Source organism: Triturus cristatus, chromosome 10, assembly GCF_964204655.1.
Source record: "Triturus cristatus chromosome 10, aTriCri1.1, whole genome shotgun sequence".
In the NCBI taxonomy this organism is placed as follows: domain Eukaryota; kingdom Metazoa; phylum Chordata; class Amphibia; order Caudata; family Salamandridae; genus Triturus; species Triturus cristatus.
The window spans coordinates 856,663,972-856,685,528 of record NC_140593.1 but is presented as its reverse complement, the minus strand read 5'-3'; the positions used below and the strand labels follow the sequence as shown (position 1 = coordinate 856,685,528).

General features: G+C 46.9%; 11 non-coding genes across 11 annotated transcripts; all 11 read left to right on the top strand.

Annotated features, from left to right (window-relative positions):
- Positions 1-414: 414 nt before the first annotated feature.
- Positions 415-486, top strand: TRNAP-CGG (transfer RNA proline (anticodon CGG)). The gene has a single exon. It is a non-coding gene; the product is annotated as a tRNA-Pro (tRNA).
- A 2,767-nt stretch (positions 487-3,253) lies between these two features.
- TRNAP-CGG (transfer RNA proline (anticodon CGG)) lies at positions 3,254-3,325 on the top strand. Its single transcript has one exon. It is a non-coding gene; the product is annotated as a tRNA-Pro (tRNA).
- Positions 3,326-4,682: 1,357 nt separating this feature from the next.
- Positions 4,683-4,755, top strand: TRNAV-AAC (transfer RNA valine (anticodon AAC)). The gene has a single exon. It is a non-coding gene; the product is annotated as a tRNA-Val (tRNA).
- A 1,337-nt stretch (positions 4,756-6,092) lies between these two features.
- Positions 6,093-6,164, top strand: TRNAP-CGG (transfer RNA proline (anticodon CGG)). Its single transcript has one exon. It is a non-coding gene; the product is annotated as a tRNA-Pro (tRNA).
- Positions 6,165-7,523: 1,359 nt separating this feature from the next.
- TRNAV-AAC (transfer RNA valine (anticodon AAC)) lies at positions 7,524-7,596 on the top strand. The gene has a single exon. It is a non-coding gene; the product is annotated as a tRNA-Val (tRNA).
- Positions 7,597-8,933: 1,337 nt separating this feature from the next.
- Positions 8,934-9,005, top strand: TRNAP-CGG (transfer RNA proline (anticodon CGG)). Its single transcript has one exon. It is a non-coding gene; the product is annotated as a tRNA-Pro (tRNA).
- Positions 9,006-11,772: 2,767 nt separating this feature from the next.
- TRNAP-CGG (transfer RNA proline (anticodon CGG)) lies at positions 11,773-11,844 on the top strand. Its single transcript has one exon. It is a non-coding gene; the product is annotated as a tRNA-Pro (tRNA).
- Positions 11,845-15,069: 3,225 nt separating this feature from the next.
- On the top strand, positions 15,070-15,142 carry TRNAV-AAC (transfer RNA valine (anticodon AAC)). Its single transcript has one exon. It is a non-coding gene; the product is annotated as a tRNA-Val (tRNA).
- A 1,337-nt stretch (positions 15,143-16,479) lies between these two features.
- On the top strand, positions 16,480-16,551 carry TRNAP-CGG (transfer RNA proline (anticodon CGG)). The gene has a single exon. It is a non-coding gene; the product is annotated as a tRNA-Pro (tRNA).
- A 2,767-nt stretch (positions 16,552-19,318) lies between these two features.
- TRNAP-CGG (transfer RNA proline (anticodon CGG)) lies at positions 19,319-19,390 on the top strand. The gene has a single exon. It is a non-coding gene; the product is annotated as a tRNA-Pro (tRNA).
- Positions 19,391-21,186: 1,796 nt separating this feature from the next.
- Positions 21,187-21,258, top strand: TRNAP-CGG (transfer RNA proline (anticodon CGG)). Its single transcript has one exon. It is a non-coding gene; the product is annotated as a tRNA-Pro (tRNA).
- Positions 21,259-21,557: the final 299 nt, after the last annotated feature.

Below are 21,557 nucleotides of genomic sequence, written 5' to 3'. Positions count from 1 at the left end.
GGCTCCCAGGTGAGTGTTTCAGTCCTGCGAGCCACTCATATAAATCTCGCTTGATCGAGCCTGATCAAGCGCTGAGTGAGCATGTTTGAATCCAAGAATCAAATGCCTCTGTCTTAGGAGCAAGAATTGGCAGGCCCTCCCTTGCATCTGGGGTGGAAGTCTATGGGGCAAGTGTCCAGGACTTGCAGAGGAGTACAAGTGCCAGAAAGTGCCTGCAGTTCTCATCAGCGCCTTTTTTCTGCTCTCTGGCAGCTAGGATATCGACTGATCCCTTCCTTGCAAGAGTGAAAAAAACAACACCTTGAGAGAAAACTTGACTTTGTGTGGTTCACATAGAGAGAGAGCAGCCAAATAGCCCTGCTTTGTTTCTGAAAGACGCATCAGAAATTGCTTAAAATGCCGACTGGGGAATCAGGCTCGTTGGTCTAGGGGTATGATTCTCGCTTCGGGTGCGAGAGGTCCCGGGTTCAAATCCCGGACGAGCCCATGCTGTGGAATTATTTTTAGGCTGCTTATTATATAGGGCCATTTCTTCTTTTCAATGCTATAAGACGCCGTGTATGGTGAGAAAGTTCCTTTCCCTCTACTCTATTTCCCACTTTTGGCGTATAGAATTTCAGTGCCGGACTTCTTTGCAACTGCTTTTCTGGGGTGGACCATCAGTGTAGGAAAATTAAATGCAAAGTGTTTTTCTAGTGTGGTTTCAGGTATGGTTTTAAAATCGCCTTTTGGAATAAAAGTGGTCCTCGTTCCTTTCTTCCAAAGAAAGAGATCGGGTAAGGAGGGTCCAACTTTGAGCTTCATGGACATTGGCTCTTGGTCTGTGCATTCCAGCCCACTACATGTCAAGTAGATTCCTGCAAGCGTGTCTATTTCTGTAGTGTAGTGGTTATCACGTTCGCTTTACACTCGAAAGGTCCCTGGTTCGAGTCAGGGCAGAAAGAGCAGCTTTCTGTTTTTCACACAGTTTGCATTTACTCTCTCAATTTATAGGAAAGCTGAGATAATGGAAGCTGTCTATCCCTCACCAGCGTGACGTACTGTGCTCCAGGGGCATCAGTGACAGCTCAAATAGAGAAGTGACGATAGTTTGCGCTATTCGTTTGCACGTCCTTGTGTACTGAAGGTTGGGCCTACTTCATGAAAGCAAGGCATGAGAGCAGAAATGGTTTTATTGACCTCACCGAGAGCATACACCTAGAACAAACAAAATGTCTGAAGGATAGAGGCATTTTCATTTCTTGTTCGATGACGGCCATGGAAAATGCAGCAACCATATTGCAGAAGAGAGCAGCATGTGCAATTGCTTGCTTTGGGTGAAGCATTCACTAACTCGCTGCCAATAACCCCCGGAGCCGGTGCGAAAGGTAACTCTTGTGTGCCTCGGATCGTTGGTCTAGGGGTATGATTCTCGCTTAGGGTGCGAAAGGTCCAGGGTTCAAATCCCGGACGAGACTTTTTTCAGAGGTAAACATACGAATCCTACTCAAAACTCACAATGCCTGACTATTTCTCATTACACTCGCCGCATTGTTGCACAAAATATTTTGAACCTCATAAGAAACATGGATCACCATGCTTTTTCTGCCTTCATGCTTAGTCTGTGTGTGTCCCAGGTGATGCTTTCCCAAGCTGTACTTGCTGGCATTTAGGCATCAGATATTTGTCTGTCGATGCCTGCATAAGTCAATTTTTAATACGTCTAATTGCAAGCATGTTGGCTGATATCTCTGCAGTTTTCACACTTGCTCCTCGCTTTCTGAGTGGCTGCTGATACAGCAGAATAGAAGTAGAGAGAATCCTTGAGAGGAACCTTGCTCTAACAGTAAAACACAGCAAGTGAGTTTCTGTAGTGTAGTGGTCATCACGTTCGCCAAACACGCGAAAGGTCCCCGGTTCGAGACCGGACAGAAACACTGTGCATGAGCTGCTTTTATGTGCACCCTCTAAAACCTTATTATCTCAATGCAAGCTTAAGAAGAGGCGGTCCTTGAACCCAGCGAGCCGTGCGAAACTTCCTTTACTTTTGCAAGACGAAACAAAGTAATCCGCATCCATCAGTGGTCGCTCTTGTGCCTAGCTTTTTTTTTGTCATGCCATGTTGTATTGTGGGGTCTTTACACTTGTGACATTGCTGTGAACGTTGTAAGTGCAAACATTGGCAGGTGCAGTCAGAAGAGTCAGATCTGTGCACACCCAGGGCTGTCAGGATGGCCGAGTGGTCTAAGGCGCCAGACTCAAGAGAGCTTGATCTTCAGTGCAACTGAGACTTCTGGTCTCCTCATGGAGGCGTGGGTTCAAATCCCACTTCTGACATGTTTCTTTTACACCCTTAAATCGTCCTGTTTTTTGCAGTGCATTCCCCACACACCACAATCTTTGCACGGACCTGTAACATATGACGAGAAATCCACCAACGATCAGGCTGGGCCCTCAATCACAATTCCATGTATTCCTGGAAGGGACACCTCAGGCACACCTTCCGTTAAATTTGCACTCCATCACACAAACTGCCGTGCTGGTTTCTCATTAAGCAGTTGATCCCATCTTTGTTGTGAGGCTCTCCTGCCACCTTTTGGGCGGAGAAGGCACTGTCCCTGCAACAACACAGGCAGACATGTTCAACAGGGCTTCCTGGTTATGTGGGAGGAGCAGATTGTCATTGGTCCCCCCTTGCGAATTTTAATTTACATAAGGAAAACAGAGAGGTAGCTGGGAGTAGGCAGTACACACGGACATTGAACTCTATCTTGTGATTTGCAGCCAATTCTAGATTGAGGCAGGAGGAAAGGAGGTGACTTGCCCAAAAATGGCCATACTGGGAATTCAGCCACCCTGGGGCTCCCAGGTGAGTGTTTCAGTCCTGCGAGCCACTCATATAAATCTCGCTTGATCGAGCCTGATCAAGCGCTGAGTGAGCATGTTTGAATTCAAGAATCAAATGCCTCTGTCTTAGGAGCAAGAATTGGCAGGCCCTCCCTTGCATCTGGGGTGGAAGTCTATGGGGCAAGTGTCCAGGACTTGCAGAGGAGTACAAGTGCCAGAAAGTGCCTGCAGTTCTCATCAGCGCCTTTTTTCTGCTCTCTGGCAGCTAGGATATCGACTGATCCCTTCCTTGCAAGAGTGAAAAAAACAACACCTTGAGAGAAAACATGACTTTGTGTGGTTCACATAGAGAGAGAGCAGCCAAATAGCCCTGCTTTGTTTCTGAAAGACGCATCAGAAATTGCTTAAAATGGCGACTGGGGAATCAGGCTCGTTGGTCTAGGGGTATGATTCTCGCTTCGGGTGCGAGAGGACCCGGGTTCAAATCCCGGACGAGCCCATGCTGTGGAATTATTTTTAGGCTGCTTATTATATAGGGCCATTTCTTCTTTTCAATGCTATAAGACGCCGTGTATGGTGAGAAAGTTCCTTTCCCTCTACTCTATTTCCCACTTTTGGCGTATAGAATTTCAGTGCCGGACTTCTTTGCAACTGCTTTTCTGGGGTGGACCATCAGTGTAGGAAAATTAAATGCAAAGTGTTTTTCTAGTGTGGTTTCAGGTATGGTTTTAAAATCGCCTTTTGGAATAAAAGTGGTCCTCGTTCCTTTCTTCCAAAGAAAGAGATCGGGTAAGGAAGGTCCAACTTTGAGCTTCATGGACATTGGCTCTTGGTCTGTGCATTCCAGCCCACTACATGTCAAGTAGATTCCTGCAAGCGTGTCTATTTCTGTAGTGTAGTGGTTATCACGTTCGCTTTACACTCGAAAGGTCCCTGGTTCGAGTCAGGGCAGAAAGAGCAGCTTTCTGTTTTTCACACAGTTTGCATTTACTCTCTCAATTTATAGGAAAGCTGAGATAATGGAAGCTGTCTATCCCTCACCAGCGTGACGTACTGTGCTCCAGGGGCATCAGTGACAGCTCAAAAAGAGAAGTGACGATAGTTTGCGCTATTCGTTTGCACGTCCTTGTGTACTGAAGGTTGGGCCTACTTCATGAAAGCAAGGCATGAGAGCAGAAATGGTTTTATTGACCTCACCGAGAGCATACACCTAGAACAAACAAAATGTCTGAAGGATAGAGGCATTTTCATTTCTTGTTCGATGACGGCCATGGAAAAGACAGCAACCATATTGCAGAAGAGAGCAGCATGTGCAATTGCTTGCTTTGGGTGAAGCATTCACTAACTCGCTGCCAATAACCCCCGGAGCCGGTGCGAAAGGTAACTCTTGTGTGCCTCGGATCGTTGGTCTAGGGGTATGATTCTCGCTTAGGGTGCGAGAGGTCCAGGGTTCAAATCCCGGACGAGCCCTTTTTCAGAGGTAAACATACGAATCCTACTCAAAACTCACAATGCCTGACTATTTCTCATTACACTCGCCGCATTGTTGCACAAAATATTTTGAACCTCATAAGAAACATGGATCACCATGCTTTTTCTGCCTTCATGCTTAGTCTGTGTGTGTCCCAGGTGATGCTTTCCCAAGCTGTACTTGCTGGCATTTAGGCATCAGATATTTGTCTGTCGATGCCTGCATAAGTCAATTTTTAATACGTCTAATTGCAAGTATGTTGGCTGATATCTCTGCAGTTTTCACACTTGCTCCTCGCTTTCTGAGTGGCTGCTGATACAGCAGAATAGAAGTAGAGAGAATCCTTGAGAGGAACCTTGCTCTAACAGTAAAAGACAGCAAGTGAGTTTCTGTAGTGTAGTGGTCATCACGTTCGCCTAACACGCGAAATGTCCCCGGTTCGAGACCGGGCAGAAACACTGTGCATGAGCTGCTTTTATGTGCACCCTCTAAAACCTTATTATCTCAATGCAAGCTTAAGAAGAGGCGGTCCTTGAACCCAGCGAGCCGTGGGAAACTTCCTTTACTTTTGCAAGACGAAACAAAGTAATCCGCATCCATCAGTGGTCGCTCTTGTGCCTAGCTTTTTTTTTGTCATGCCATGTTGTATTGTGGGGTCTTTACACTTGTGACATTGCTGTGAACGTTGTAAGTGCAAACATTGGCAGGTGCAGTCAGAAGAGTCAGATCTGTGCACACCCAGGGCTGTCAGGATGGCCGAGTGGTCTAAGGCGCCAGACTCAAGAGAGCTTGATCTTCAGTGCAACTGAGACTTCTGGTCTCCTCATGGAGACGTGGGTTCAAATCCCACTTCTGACAGGTTTCTTTTACACCCTTAAATCGTCCTGTTTTTTGCAGTGCATTCCCCACACACCACAATCTTTGCACGGACCTGTAACATATGACGAGAAATCCACCAACGATCAGGCTGGGCCCTCAATCACAATTCCATGTATTCCTGGAAGGGACACCTCAGGCACACCTTCCGTTAAATTTGCACTCCATCACACAAACTGCCGTGCTGGTTTCTCATTAAGCAGTTGATCCCATCTTTGTTGTGAGGCTCTCCTGCCACCTTTTGGGCGGAGAAGGCACTGTCCCTGCAACAACACAGGCAGACATGTTCAACAGGGCTTCCTGGTTATGTGGGAGGAGCAGATTGTCATTGGTCCCCCTTTGCGAATTTTAATTTACATAAGGAAGACAGAGGGGTAGCTGGGAGTAGGCAGTACACACGGACATTGAACTCTATCTTGTGATTTGCAGCCAATTCTAGATTGAGGCAGGAGGAAAGGAGGTGACTTGCCCAAAAATGGCCATACTGGGAATTCAGCCACCCTGGGGCTCCCAGGTGAGTGTTTCAGTCCTGCGAGCCACTCATATAAATCTCGCTTGATCGAGCCTGATCGAGCGCTGAGTGAGCGTGTTTGAATCCAAGAATCAAATGCCTCTGTCTTAGGAGCAAGAATTGGCAGGCCCTCCCTTGCATCTGGGGTGGAAGTCTATGGGGCAAGTGTCCAGGACTTGCAGAGGAGTACAAGTGCCAGAAAGTGCCTGCAGTTCTCATCAGCGCCTTTTTTCTGCTCTCTGGCAGCTAGGATATCGACTGATCCCTTCCTTGCAAGAGTGAAAAAAACAACACCTTGAGAGAAAACATGACTTTGTGTGGTTCACATAGAGAGAGAGCAGCCAAATAGCCCTGCTTTGTTTCTGAAAGACGCATCAGAAATTGCTTAAAATGCCGACTGGGGAATCAGGCTCGTTGGTCTAGGGGTATGATTCTCGCTTCGGGTGCGAGAGGTCCCGGGTTCAAATCCCGGACGAGCCCATGCTGTGGAATTATTTTTAGGCTGCTTATTATATAGGGCCATTTCTTCTTTTCAATGCTATAAGACGCCGTGTATGGTGAGAAAGTTCCTTTCCCTCTACGCTATTTCCCACTTTTGGCGTATAGAATTTCAGTGCCGGACTTCTTTGCAACTGCTTTTCTGGGGTGGACCATCAGTGTAGGAAAATTAAATGCAAAGTGTTTTTCTAGTGTGGTTTCAGGTATGGTTTTAAAATCGCCTTTTGGAATAAAAGTGGTCCTCGTTCCTTTCTTCCAAAGAAAGAGATCGGGTAAGGAGGGTCCAACTTTGAGCCTCATGGACATTGGCTCTTGGTCTGTGCATTCCAGCCCACTACATGTCAAGAAGATTCCTGCAAGCGTGTCTGTTTCTGTAGTGTAGTGGTTATCACGTTAGCTTTACACGCGAAAGGTCCCTGGTTCGAGACCGGGTAGAAAGAGCAGCTTTCTGTTTTTCACACAGTTTGCATTTACTCTCTCAATTTATAGGAAAGCTGAGATAATGGAAGCTGTCTATCCCTCACCAGCGTGACGTACTGTGCTCCAGGGGCATCAGTGACAGCTCAAAAAGAGAAGTGACGATAGTTTGCGCTATTCGTTTGCACGTCCTTGTGTACTGAAGGTTGGGCCTACTTCATGAAAGCAAGGCATGAGAGCAGAAATGGTTTTATTGACCTCACCGAGAGCATACACCTAGAACAAACAAAATGTCTGAAGGATAGAGGCATTTTCATTTCTTGTTCGATGACGGCCATGGAAAAGACAGCAACCATATTGCAGAAGAGAGCAGCATGTGCAGTTGCTTGCTTTGGGTGAAGCATTCACTAACTCGCTGCCAATAACCCCCGGAGCCGGTGCGAAAGGTAACTCTTGTGTGCCTCGGATCGTTGGTCTAGGGGTATGATTCTCGCTTAGGGTGCGAGAGGTCCAGGGTTCAAATCCCGGACGAGCCCTTTTTCAGAGGTAAACATACGAATCCTACTCAAAACTCACAATGCCTGACTATTTCTCATTACACTCGCCGCATTGTTGCACAAAATATTTTGAACCTCATAAGAAACATGGATCACCATGCTTTTTCTGCCTTCATGCTTAGTCTGTGTGTGTCCCAGGTGATGCTTTCCCAAGCTGTACTTGCTGGCATTTAGGCATCAGATATTTGTCTGTCGATGCCTGCATAAGTCAATTTTTAATACGTCTAATTGCAAGTATGTTGGCTGATATCTCTGCAGTTTTCACACTTGCTCCTCGCTTTCTGAGTGGCTGCTGATACAGCAGAATAGAAGTAATGAGAGAATCCTTGAGAGGAACCTTGCTCTAACAGTATAAGACAGCAAGTGAGTTTCTGTAGTGTAGTGGTCATCACGTTCGCCTAACACGCGAAAGGTCCCCGGTTTGAGACCGGGCAGAAACACTGTGCATGAGCTGCTTTTATGTGCACCCTCTAAAACCTTATTATCTCAATGCAAGCTTAAGAAGAGGCGGTCCTTGAACCCAGCGAGCCGTGGGAAACTTCCTTTACTTTTGCAAGAAGAAACAAAGTAATCCGCATCCATCAGTGGTCGCTCTTGTGCCTAGCTTTTTTTTTGTCATGCCATGTTGTATTGTGGGGTCTTTACACTTGTGACATTGCTGTGAACGTTGTAAGTGCAAACATTGGCAGGTGCAGTCAGAAGAGTCAGATCTGTGCACACCCAGGGCTGTCAGGATGGCCGAGTGGTCTAAGGCGCCAGACTCAAGAGAGCTTGATCTTCAGTGCAACTGAGACTTCTGGTCTCCTCATGGAGGCGTGGGTTCAAATCCCACTTCTGACAGGTTTCTTTTACACCCTTAAATCGTCCTGTTTTTTGCAGTGCATTCCCCACACACCACAATCTTTGCACGGACCTGTAACATATGACGAGAAATCCACCAACGATCAGGCTGGGCCCTCAATCACAATTCCATGTATTCCTGGAAGGGACACCTCAGGCACACCTTCCGTTAAATTTGCACTCCATCACACAAACTGCCGTGCTGGTTTCTCATCAAGCAGTTGATCCCATCTTTGTTGTGAGGCTCTCCTGCCACCTTTTGGGCGGAGAAGGCACTGTCCCTGCAACAACACAGGCAGACATGTTCAACAGGGCTTCCTGGTTATGTGGGAGGAGCAGATTGTCATTGGTCCCCCTTTGCGAATTTTAATTTACATAAGGAAAATAGAGAGGTAGCTGGGAGTAGGCAGTACACACGGACATTGAACTCTATCTTGTGATTTGCAGCCAATTCTAGATTGAGGCAGGAGGAAAGGAGGTGACTTGCCCAAAAATGGCCATACTGGGAATTCAGCCACCCTGGGGCTCCCAGGTGAGTGTTTCAGTCCTGCGAGCCACTCATATAAATCTCGCTTGATCGAGCCTGATCGAGCGCTGAGTGAGCGTGTTTGAATCCAAGAATCAAATGCCTCTGTCTTAGGAGCAAGAATTGGCAGGCCCTCCCTTGCATCTGGGGTGGAAGTCTATGGGGCAAGTGTCCAGGACTTGCAGAGGAGTACAAGTGCCAGAAAGTGCCTGCAGTTCTCATCAGTGCCTTTTTTCTGCTCTCTGGCAGCTAGGATATCGACTGATCCCTTCCTTGCAAGAGTGAAAAAAACAACACCTTGAGAGAAAACATGACTTTGTGTGGTTCACATAGAGAGAGAGCAGCCAAATAGCCCTGCTTTGTTTCTGAAAGACGCATCAGAAATTGCTTAAAATGCCGACTGGGGAATCAGGCTCGTTGGTCTAGGGGTATGATTCTCGCTTCGGGTGCGAGAGGTCCCGGGTTCAAATCCCGGACGAGCCCATGCTGTGGAATTATATTTAGGCTGCTTATTATATAGGGCCATTTCTTCTTTTCAATGCTATAAGACGCCGTGTATGGTGAGAAAGTTCCTTTCCCTCTACGCTATTTCCCACTTTTGGCGTATAGAATTTCAGTGCCGGACTTCTTTGCAACTGCTTTTCTGGGGTGGACCATCAGTGTAGGAAAATTAAATGCAAAGTGTTTTTCTAGTGTGGTTTCAGGTATGGTTTTAAAATCGCCTTTTGGAATAAAAGTGGTCCTCGTTCCTTTCTTCCAAAGAAAGAGATCGGGTAAGGAGGGTCCAACTTTGAGCTTCATGGACATTGGCTCTTGGTCTGTGCATTCCAGCCCACTACATGTCAAGAAGATTCCTGCAAGCGTGTCTGTTTCTGTAGTGTAGTGGTTATCACGTTCGCTTTACACTCAAAAGGTCCCTGGTTCGAGACCGGGCAGAAAGAGCAGCTTTCTGTTTTTCACACAGTTTGCATTTACTCTCTCAATTTATAGGAAAGCTGAGATAATGGAAGCTGTCTATCCCTCACCAGCGTGACGTACTGTGCTCCAGGGGCATCAGTGACAGCTCAAAAAGAGAAGTGACGATAGTTTGCGCTATTCGTTTGCACGTCCTTGTGTACTGAAGGTTGGGCCTACTTCATGAAAGCAAGGCATGAGAGCAGAAATGGTTTTATTGACCTCACCGAGAGCATACACCTAGAACAAACAAAATGTCTGAAGGATAGAGGCATTTTCATTTCTTGTTCGATGACGGCCATGGAAAAGACAGCAACCATATTGCAGAAGAGAGCAGCATGTGCAGTTGCTTGCTTTGGGTGAAGCATTCACTAACTCGCTGCCAATAACCCCCGGAGCCGGTGCAAAAGGTAACTCTTGTGTGCCTCGGATCGTTGGTCTAGGGGTATGATTCTCGCTTAGGGTGCGAGAGGTCCAGGGTTCAAATCCCGGACGAGCCCTTTTTCAGAGGTAAACATACGAATCCTACTCAAAACTCACAATGCCTGACTATTTCTCATTACACTCGCCGCATTGTTGCACAAAATATTTTGAACCTCATAAGAAACATGGATCACCATGCTTTTTCTGCCTTCATGCTTAGTCTGTGTGTGTCCCAGGTGATGCTTTCCCAAGCTGTACTTGCTGGCATTTAGGCATCAGATATTTGTCTGTCGATGCCTGCATAAGTCAATTTTTAATACGTCTAATTGCAAGTATGTTGGCTGATATCTCTGCAGTTTTCACACTTGCTCCTCGCTTTCTGAGTGGCTGCTGATACAGCAGAATATAAGTAGAGAGAATCCTTGAGAGGAACCTTGCTCTAACAGTAAAACACAGCAAGTGAGTTTCTGTAGTGTAGTGGTCATCACGTTTGCCTAACACGCGAAAGGTCCGCGGTTCGAGTCCGGGCAGAAACACTGTGCATGAGCTGCTTTTATGTGCACCCTCTAAAACCTTATTATCTCAATGCAAGCTTAAGAAGAGGCGGTCCTTGAACCCAGCGAGCCATGGAAAACTTCCTTTACTTTTGCAAGACGAAACAAAGTAATCCGCATCCATCAGTGGTCGCTCTTGTGCCTAGATTTTTTTTTGTCATGCCATGTTGTATTGTGGGGTCTTTACACTTGTGACATTGCTGTGAACGTTGTAAGTGCAAACATTGGCAGGTGCAGTCAGAAGAGTCAGATCTGAGCCCACCCAGGGCTGTCAGGATGGCCGAGTGGTCTAAGGCGCCAGACTCAAGAGAGCTTGATCTTCAGTGCAACTGAGACTTCTGGTCTCCTCATGGAGGCATGGGTTCAAATCCCACTTCTGACAGGTTTCTTTTACACCCTTAAATCGTCCTGTTTTTTGCAGTGCATTCCCCACACACCACAATCTTTGCACGGACCTGTAACATATGACGTGAAATCCACCAACGATCAGGCTGGGCCCTCAATCACAATTCCATGTATTCCTGGAAGGGACACCTCAGGCACACCTTCCGTTAAATTTGCACTCCATCACACAAACTGCCGTGCTGGTTTCTCATTAAGCAGTTGATCCCATCTTTGTTGTGAGGCTCTCCTGCCACCTTTTGGGCGGAGAAGGCACTGTCCCTGCAACAACACAGGCAGACATGTTCAACAGGGCTTCCTGGTTATGTGGGAGGAGCAGATTGTCATTGGTCCCCCCTTGCGAATTTTAATTTACATAAGGAAAACAGAGAGGTAGCTGGGAGTAGGCAGTACACACGGACATTGAACTCTATCTTGTGATTTGCAGCCAATTCTAGATTGAGGCAGGAGGAAAGGAGGTGACTTGCCCAAAAATGGCTATACTGGGAATTCAGCCACCCTGGGGCTCCCAGGTGAGTGTTTCAGTCCTGCGAGCCACTCATATAAATCTCGCTTGATCGAGCCTGATCGAGCGCTGAGTGAGCATGTTTGAATCCAAGAATCAAATGCCTCTGTCTTAGGAGCAAGAATTGGCAGGCCCTCCCTTGCATCTGGGGTGGAAGTCTATGGGGCAAGTGTCCAGGACTTGCAGAGGAGTACAAGTGCCAGAAAGTGCCTGCAGTTCTCATCAGCGCCTTTTTTCTGCTCTCTGGCAGCTAGGATATCGACTGATCCCTTCCTTGCAAGAGTGAAAAAAACAACACCTTGAGAGAAAACATGACTTTGTGTGGTTCACATAGAGAGAGAACAGCCAAATAGCCCTGCTTTGTTTCTGAAAGACGCATCAGAAATTGCTTAAAATGCCGACTGGGGAATCAGGCTCGTTGGTCTAGGGGTATGATTCTCGCTTCGGGTGCGAGAGGTCCCGGGTTCAAATCCCGGACGAGCCCATGCTGTGGAATTATTTTTAGGCTGCTTATTATATAGGGCCATTTCTTCTTTTCAATGCTATAAGACGCCGTGTATGGTGAGAAAGTTCCTTTCCCTCTACGCTATTTCCCACTTTTGGCGTATAGAATTTCAGTGCCGGACTTCTTTGCAACTGCTTTTCTGGGGTGGACCATCAGTGTAGGAAAATTAAATGCAAAGTGTTTTTCTAGTGTGGTTTCAGGTATGGTTTTAAAATCGCCTTTTGGAATAAAATTGGTCCTCGTTCCTTTCTTCCAAAGAAAGAGATCGGGTAAGGAGGGTCCAACTTTGAGCTTCATGGACATTGGCTCTTGGTCTGTGCATTCCAGCCCACTACATGTCAAGAAGATTCCTGCAAGCGTGTCTGTTTCTGTAGTGTAGTGGTTATCACGTTCGCTTTACACTCGAAAGGTCCCTGGTTCGAGACCGGGCAGAAAGAGCAGCTTTCTGTTTTTCACACAGTTTGTATTTACTCTCTCAATTTATAGGAAAGCTGAGATAATGGAAGCTGTCTATCCCTCACCAGCGTGACGTACTGTGCTCCAGGGGCATCAGTGACAGCTCAAAAAGAGAAGTGACGATAGTTTGCGCTATTCGTTTGCAAGTCCTTGTGTACTGAAGGTTGGGCCTACTTCATGAAAGCAAGGCATGAGAGCAGAAATGGTTTTATTGACCTCACCGAGAGCATACACCTAGAACAAACAAAATGTCTGAAGGATAGAGGCATTTTCATTTCTTGTTCGATGACGGCCATGGAAAAGACAGCAACCATATTCCAGAAGAGAGCAGCATGTGCAGTTGCTTGCTTTGGGTGAAGCATTCACTAACTCGCTGCCAATAACCCCCGGAGCCGGTGCGAAAGGTAACTCTTGTGTGCCTCGGATCGTTGGTCTAGGGGCATGATTCTCGCTTAGGGTGCGAGAGGTCCAGGGTTCAAATCCCGGACGAGCCCTTTTTCAGAGGTAAACATACGAATCCTACTCAAAACTCACAATGCCTGACTATTTCTCATTACACTCGCCGCATTGTTGCACAAAATATTTTGAACCTCATAAGAAACATGGATCACCATGCTTTTTCTGCCTTCATGCTTAGTCTGTGTGTGTCCCAGGTGATGCTTTCCCAAGCTGTACTTGCTGGCATTTAGGCATCAGATATTTGTCTGTCGATGCCTGCATAAGTCAATTTTTAATACGTCTAATTGCAAGTATGTTGGCTGATATCTCTGCAGTTTTCACACTTGCTCCTCGCTTTCTGAGTGGCTGCTGATACAGCAGAATAGAAGTAGAGAGAATCCTTGAGAGGAACCTTGCTCTAACAGTAAAACACAGCAAGTGAGTTTCTGTAGTGTAGTGATCATCACGTTCGCCTAACACGCGAAAGGTCCCCGGTTCGAGACCGGGCAGAAACACTGTGCATGAGCTGCTTTTATGTGCACCCTCTAAAACCTTATTATCTCAATGCAAGCTTAAGAAGAGGCGGTCCTTGAACCCAGCGAGCCGTGGGAAACTTCCTTTACTTTTGCAAGACGAAACAAAGTAATCCGCATCCATCAGTGGTCGCTCTTGTGCCTAGCTTTTTTTTTGTCATGCCATGTTGTATTGTGGGGTCTTTACACTTGTGACATTGCTGTGAACGTTGTAAGTGCAAACATTGGCAGGTGCAGTCAGAAGAGTCAGATCTGTGCACACCCAGGGCTGTCAGGATGGCCGAGTGGTCTAAGGCGCCAGACTCAAGAGAGCTTGATCTTCAGTGCAACTGAGACTTCTGGTCTCCTCATGGAGGCGTGGGTTCAAATCCCACTTCTGACAGGTTTCTTTTACACCCTTAAATCGTCCTGTTTTTTGCAGTGCATTCCCCACACACCACAATCTTTGCATGGACCTGTAACATATGACGAGAAATCCACCAACGATCAGGCTTGGCCCTCAATCACAATTCCATGTATTCTTGGAAGGGACACCTCAGGCACACCTTCCGTTAAATTTGCACTCCATCACACAAACTGCCGTGCTGGTTTCTCATTAAGCAGTTGATCCCATCTTTGTTGTGAGGCTCTCCTGCCACCTTTTGGGCGGAGAAGGCACTGTCCCTGCAACAACACAGGCATACATGTTCAACAGGGCTTCCTGGTTATGTGGGAGGAGCAGATTGTCATTGGTCCCCCCTTGCGAATTTTAATTTACATAAGGAAGACAGAGAGGTAGCTGGGAGTAGGCAGTACACACGGACATTGAACTCTATCTTGTGATTTGCAGCCAATTCTAGATTGAGGCAGGAGGAAAGGAGGTGACTTGCCCAAAAATGGCCATACTGGGAATTCAGCCACCCTGGGGCTCCCAGGTGAGTGTTTCAGTCCTGCGAGCCACTCATATAAATCTCGCTTGATCGAGCCTGATCGAGCGCTGAGTGAGCGTGTTTGAATCCAAGAATCAAATGCCTCTGTCTTAGGAGCAAGAATTGGCAGGCCCTCCCTTGCATCTGGGGTGGAAGTCTATGGGGCAAGTGTCCAGGACTTGCAGAGGAGTACAAGTGCCAGAAAGGGCCTGCAGTTCTCATCAGCGCCTTTTTTCTGCTCTCTGGCAGCTAGGATATCGACTGATCCCTTCCTTGCAAGAGTGAAAAAAACAACACCTTGAGAGAAAACATGACTTTGTGTGGTTCACATAGAAAGAGAGCAGCCAAATAGCTCTGCTTTGTTTCTGAAAGACGCATCAGAAATTGCTTAAAATGCAAACTGGGGAATCAGGCTCGTTGGTCTAGGGGTATGATTCTCGCTTTGGGTGCGAGAGGTCCCGGGTTCAAATCCCGGACGAGCCCTTTTTCAGAGGTAAACATACGAATCCTGCTCAAAACTCACAATGCCTGACTATTTCTCATTACACTCGCCGCATTGTTGCACAAAATATTTTGAACCTCATAAGAAACATGGATCACCATGCTTTTTCTGCCTTCATGCTTAGTCTGTGTGTGTCCCAGGTGATGCTTTCCCAAGCTGTACTTGCTGGCATTTAGGCATCAGATATTTGTCTGTTGATGCCTGCATAAGTCAATTTTTAATACGTCTAATTGCAAGCATGTTGGCTGATATCTCTGCAGTTTTCACACTTGCTCCTCGCTTTCTGAGTGGCTGCTGATACAGCAGAATAGAAGTAGAGAGAATCCTTGAGAGGAACGTTGCTCTAACAGTAGAAGACAGCAAGTGAGTTTCTGTAGTGTAGTGGTCATCACGTTCGCCTAACACGCGAAAGGTCCCCGGTTCGAGACCGGGCAGAAACACTGTGCATGAGCTGCTTTTATGTGCACCCTCTAAAACCTTATTATCTCAATGCAAGCTTAAGAAGAGGCGGTCCTTGAACCCAGCGAGCCGTGGGAAACTTCCTTTACTTTTGCAAGACGAAACAAAGTAATCCGCATCCATCAGCGGTCGCTCTTGTGCCTAGCTTTTTTTTTGTCATGCCATGTTGTATTGTGGGGTCTTTACACTTGTGACATTGCTGTGAATGTTGTAAGTGCAAAAATTGGCAGGTGCAGTCAGAAGAGTCAGATCTGTGCACACCCAGGGCTGTCAGGATGGCTGAGTGGTCTAAGGCGCCAGACTCAAGAGAGCTTGATCTTCAGTGCAACTGAGACTTCTGGTCTCCTCATGGAGGCGTGGGTTCAAATCCCACTTCTGACAGGTTTCTTTTACACCCTTAAATCGTCCTGTTTTTTGCAGTGCATTCCCCACACACCACAATCTTTGCACGGACCTGTAACATATGACGAGAAATCCACCAACGATCAGGCTGGGCCCTCAATCACAATTCCATGTATTCCTGGAAGGGACACCTCAGGCACACCTTCCGTTAAATTTGCACTCCATCACACAAACTGCCGTGCTGGTTTCTCATTAAGCAGTTGATCCCATCTTTGTTGTGAGGCTCTCCTGCCACCTTTTGGGCGGAGAAGGCACTGTCCCTGCAACAACACAGGCAGACATGTTCAACAGGGCTTCCTGGTTATGTGGGAGGAGCAGATTGTCATTGGTCCCCCCTTGCGAATTTTAATTTACATAAGGAAAACAGAGAGGTAGCTGGGAGTAGGCAGTACACACGGACATTGAACTCTATCTTGTGATTTGCAGCCAATTCTAGATTGAGGCAGGAGGAAAGGAGGTGACTTGCCCAAAAATGGCTATACTGGGAATTCAGCCACCCTGGGGCTCCCAGGTGAGTGTTTCAGTCCTGCGAGCCACTCATATAAATCTCGCTTGATCGAGCCTGATCGAGCGCTGAGTGAGCATGTTTGAATCCAAGAATCAAATGCCTCTGTCTTAGGAGCAAGAATTGGCAGGCCCTCCCTTGCATCTGGGGTGGAAGTCTATGGGGCAAGTGTCCAGGACTTGCAGAGGAGTACAAGTGCCAGAAAGTGCCTGCAGTTCTCATCAGCGCCTTTTTTCTGCTCTCTGGCAGCTAGGATATCGACTGATCCCTTCCTTGCAAGAGTGAAAAAAACAACACCTTGAGAGAAAACATGACTTTGTGTGGTTCACATAGAGAGAGAACAGCCAAATAGCCCTGCTTTGTTTCTGAAAGACGCATCAGAAATTGCTTAAAATGCCGACTGGGGAATCAGGCTCGTTGGTCTAGGGGTATGATTCTCGCTTCGGGTGCGAGAGGTCCCGGGTTCAAATCCCGGACGAGCCCATGCTGTGGAATTATTTTTAGGCTGCTTATTATATAGGGCCATTTCTTCTTTTCAATGCTATAAGACGCCGTGTATGGTGAGAAAGTTCCTTTCCCTCTACGCTATTTCCCACTTTTGGCGTATAGAATTTCAGTGCCGGACTTCTTTGCAACTGCTTTTCTGGGGTGGACCATCAGTGTAGGAAAATTAAATGCAAAGTGTTTTTCTAGTGTGGTTTCAGGTATGGTTTTAAAATCGCCTTTTGGAATAAAATTGGTCCTCGTTCCTTTCTTCCAAAGAAAGAGATCGGGTAAGGAGGGTCCAACTTTGAGCTTCATGGACATTGGCTCTTGGTCTGTGCATTCCAGCCCACTACATGTCAAGAAGATTCCTGCAAGCGTGTCTGTTTCTGTAGTGTAGTGGTTATCACGTTCGCTTTACACTCGAAAGGTCCCTGGCTCGAGACCGGGCAGAAAGAGCAACTTTCTGTTTTTCACACAGTTTGCATTTACTCTCTCAATTTATAGGAAAGCTGAGATAATGGAAGCTGTCTATCCCTCACCAGCGTGATGTACTGTGCTCCAGGGGCATCAGTGACAGCTCAAAAAGAGAAGTGACGATAGTTTGCGCTATTCGTTTGCAAGTCCTTGTGTACTGAAGGTTGGGCCTACTTCATGAAAGCAAGGCATGAGAGCAGAAATGGTTTTATTGACCTCACCGAGAGCATACACCTAGAACAAACAAAATGTCTGAAGGATAGAGGCATTTTCATTTCTTGTTCGATGACGGCCATGGAAAAGACAGCAACCATATTCCAGAAGAGAGCAGCATGTGCAGTTGCTTGCTTTGGGTGAAGCATTCACTAACTCGCTGCCAATAACCCCCGGAGCCGGTGCGAAAGGTAACTCTTGTGTGCCTCGGATCGTTGGTCTAGGGGTATGATTCTCGCTTAGGGTGCGAGAGGTCCAGGGTTCAAATCCCAGACGAGCCCTTTTTCAGAGGTAAACATACGAATCCTACTCAAAACTCACAATGCCTGACTATTTCTCATTACACTCGCCGCATTGTTGCACAAAATATTTTGAACCTCATAAGAAACATGGATCACCATGCTTTTTCTGCCTTCATGCTTAGTCTGTGTGTGTCCCAGGTGATGCTTTCCCAAGCTGTACTTGCTGGCATTTAGGCATCAGATATTTGTCTGTCGATGCCTGCATAAGTCAATTTTTAATACGTCTAATTGCAAGTATGTTGGCTGATATCTCTGCAGTTTTCACACTTGCTCCTCGCTTTCTGAGTGGCTGCTGATACAGCAGAATAGAAGTAGAGAGAATCCTTGAGAGGAACCTTGCTCTAACAGTAAAACACAGCAAGTGAGTTTCTGTAGTGTAGTGATCATCACGTTCGCCTAACACGCGAAAGGTCCCCGGTTCGAGACCGGGCAGAAACACTGTGCATGAGCTGCTTTTATGTGCACCCTCTAAAACCTTATTATCTCAATGCAAGCTTAAGAAGAGGCGGTCCTTGAACCCAGCGAGCTGTGGGAAACTTCCTTTACTTTTGCAAGACGAAACAAAGTAATCCGCATCCATCAGTGGTCGCTCTTGTGCCTAGCTTTTTTTTTGTCATGCCATGTTGTATTGTGGGGTCTTTACACTTGTGACATTGCTGTGAACGTTGTAAGTGCAAACATTGGCAGGTGCAGTCAGAAGAGTCAGATCTGTGCACACCCAGGGCTGTCAGGATGGCCGAGTGGTCTAAGGCGCCAGACTCAAGAGAGCTTGATCTTCAGTGCAACTGAGACTTCTGGTCTCCTCATGGAGGTGTGGGTTCAAATCCCACTTCTGACAGGTTTCTTTTACACCCTTAAATCGTCCTGTTTTTTGCAGTGCATTCCCCACACACCACAATCTTTGCATGGACCTGTAACATATGACGAGAAATCCACCAACGATCAGGCTTGGCCCTCAATCACAATTCCATGTATTCCTGGAAGGGACACCTCAGGCACACCTTCCGTTAAATTTGCACTCCATCACACAAACTGCCGTGCTGGTTTCTCATTAAGCAGTTGATCCCATCTTTGTTGTGAGGCTCTCCTGCCACCTTTTGGGCGGAGAAGGCACTGTCCCTGCAACAACACAGGCATACATGTTCAACAGGGCTTCCTGGTTATGTGGGAGGAGCAGATTGTCATTGGTCCCCCCTTGCGAATTTTAATTTACATAAGGAAGACAGAGAGGTAGCTGGGAGTAGGCAGTACACACGGACATTGAACTCTATCTTGTGATTTGCAGCCAATTCTAGATTGAGGCAGGAGGAAAGGAGGTGACTTGCCCAAAAATGGCCATACTGGGAATTCAGCCACCCTGGGGCTCCCAGGTGAGTGTTTCAGTCCTGCGAGCCACTCATATAAATCTCGCTTGATCGAGCCTGATCGAGCGCTGAGTGAGCGTGTTTGAATCCAAGAATCAAATGCCTCTGTCTTAGGAGCAAGAATTGGCAGGCCCTCCCTTGCATCTGGGGTGGAAGTCTATGGGGCAAGTGCCCAGGACTTGCAGAGGAGTACAAGTGCCAGAAAGGGCCTGCAGTTCTCATCAGCGCCTTTTTTCTGCTCTCTGGCAGCTAGGATATCGACTGATCCCTTCCTTGCAAGAGTGAAAAAAACAACACCTTGAGAGAAAACATGACTTTGTGTGGTTCACATAGAGAGAGAGCAGCCAAATAGCTCTGCTTTGTTTCTGAAAGACGCATCAGAAATTGCTTAAAATGCCAACTGGGGAATCAGGCTCGTTGGTCTAGGGGTATGATTCTCGCTTCGGGTGCGAGAGGTCCCGGGTTCAAATCCCGGACGAGCCCTTTTTCAGAGGTAAACATACGAATCCTACTCAAAACTCACAATGCCTGACTATTTCTCATTACACTCGCCGCATTGTTGCACAAAATATTTTGAACCTCATAAGAAACATGGATCACCATGCTTTTTCTGCCTTCATGCTTAGTCTGTGTGTGTCCCAGGTGATGCTTTCCCAAGCTGTACTTGCTGGCATTTAGGCATCAGATATTTGTCTGTCGATGCCTGCATAAGTCAATTTTTAATACGTCTAATTGCAAGTATGTTGGCTGATATCTCTGCAGTTTTCACACTTGCTCCTCGCTTTCTGAGTGGCTGCTGATACAGCAGAATAGAAGTAGAGAGAATCCTTGAGAGGAACCTTGCTCTAACAGTAAAACACAGCAAGTGAGTTTCTGTAGTGTAGTGGTCATCACGTTTGCCTAACACGCGAAAGGTCCCCGGTTCGAGACCGAGCAGAAACACTGTGCATGAGCTGCTTTTATGTGCACCCTCTAAAACCTTATTATCTCAATGCAAGCTTAAGAAGAGGCGGTCCTTGAACCCAGCGAGCCGTGGGAAACTTCCTTTACTTTTGCAAGACGAAACAAAGTAATCCGCATCCATCAGTGGTCGCTCTTGTGCCTAGCTTTTTTTTTGTCATGCCATGTTGTATTGTGGGGTCTTTACACTTGTGACATTGCTGTGAACGTTGTAAGTGCAAACATTGGCAGGTGCAGTCAGAAGAGTCAGATCTGTGCACACCCAGGGCTGTCAGGATGGCCGAGTGGTCTAAGGCGCCAGACTCAAGAGAGCTTGATCTTCAGTGCAACTGAGACTTCTGGTCTCCTCATGGAGGCGTGGGTTCAAATCCCACTTCTGACAGGTTTCTTTTACACCCTTAAATCGTCCTGTTTTTTGCAGTGCATTCCCCACACACCACAATCTTTGCATGGACCTGTAACATATGACGAGAAATCCACCAACGATCAGGCTTGGCCCTCAATCACAATTCCATGTATTCCTGGAAGGGACACCTCAGGCACACCTTCCGTTAAATTTGCACTCCATCACACAAACTGCCGTGCTGGTTTCTCATTAAGCAGTTGATCCCATCTTTGTTGTGAGGCTCTCCTGCCACCTTTTGGGCGGAGAAGGCACTGTCCCTGCAACAACACAGGCAGACATGTTCAACAGGGCTTCCTGGTTATGTGGGAGGAGCAGATTGTCATTGGTCCCCCCTTGCGAATTTTAATTTACATAAGGAAGACAGAGAGGTAGCTGGGAGTAGGCAGTACACACGGACATTGAACTCTATCTTGTGATTTGCAGCCAATTCTAGATTGAGGCAGGAGGAAAGGAGGTGACTTGCCCAAAAATGGCCATCCTGGGAATTCAGCCACCCTGGGGCTCCCAGGTTAGTGTTTCAGTCCTGCGAGCCACTCATATAAATCTCGCCTGATCGAGCCTGATCGCGCGCTGAGTGAGCGTGTTTGAATCCAAGAATCAAATGCCTCTGTCTTAGGAGCAAGAATTGGCAGGCCCTCCCTTGCATCTGGGGTGGAAGTCTATGGGGCAAGTGTCCAGGACTTGCAGCGGAGTACAAGTGCCAGAAAGTGCCTGCAGTTCTCATCAGCGCCTTTTTTCTGCTCTCTGGCAGCTAGGATATCGACTGATCCCTTCCTTGCAAGAGTGAAAAAAACAACACCTTGAGAGAAAACATGACTTTGTTTGGTTCACATAGAGAGAGAGCAGCCAAATAGCCCTGCTTTGTTTCTGAAAGACGCATCAGAAATTGCTTAAAATGCCGACTGGGGAATCAGGCTCGTTGGTCTAGGGGTATGATTCTCGCTTCGGGTGCGAGAGGTCCCGGGTTCAAATCCCGGACGAGCCCATGCTGTGGAATTATTTTTAGGCTGCTTATTATATAGGGCCATTTCTTCTTTTCAATGCTATAAGACGCCGTGTATGGTGAGAAAGTTCCTTTCCCTCTACGCTATTTCCCACTTTTGGCGTATAGAATTTCAGTGCCGGACTTCTTTGCAACTGCTTTTCTGGGGTGGACCATCAGTGTAGGAAAATTAAATGCAAAGTGTTTTTCTAGTGTGGTTTCAGGTATGGTTTTAAAATCGCCTTTTGGAATAAAAGTGGTCCTCGTTCCTTTCTTCCAAAGAAAGAGATCGGGTAAGGAGG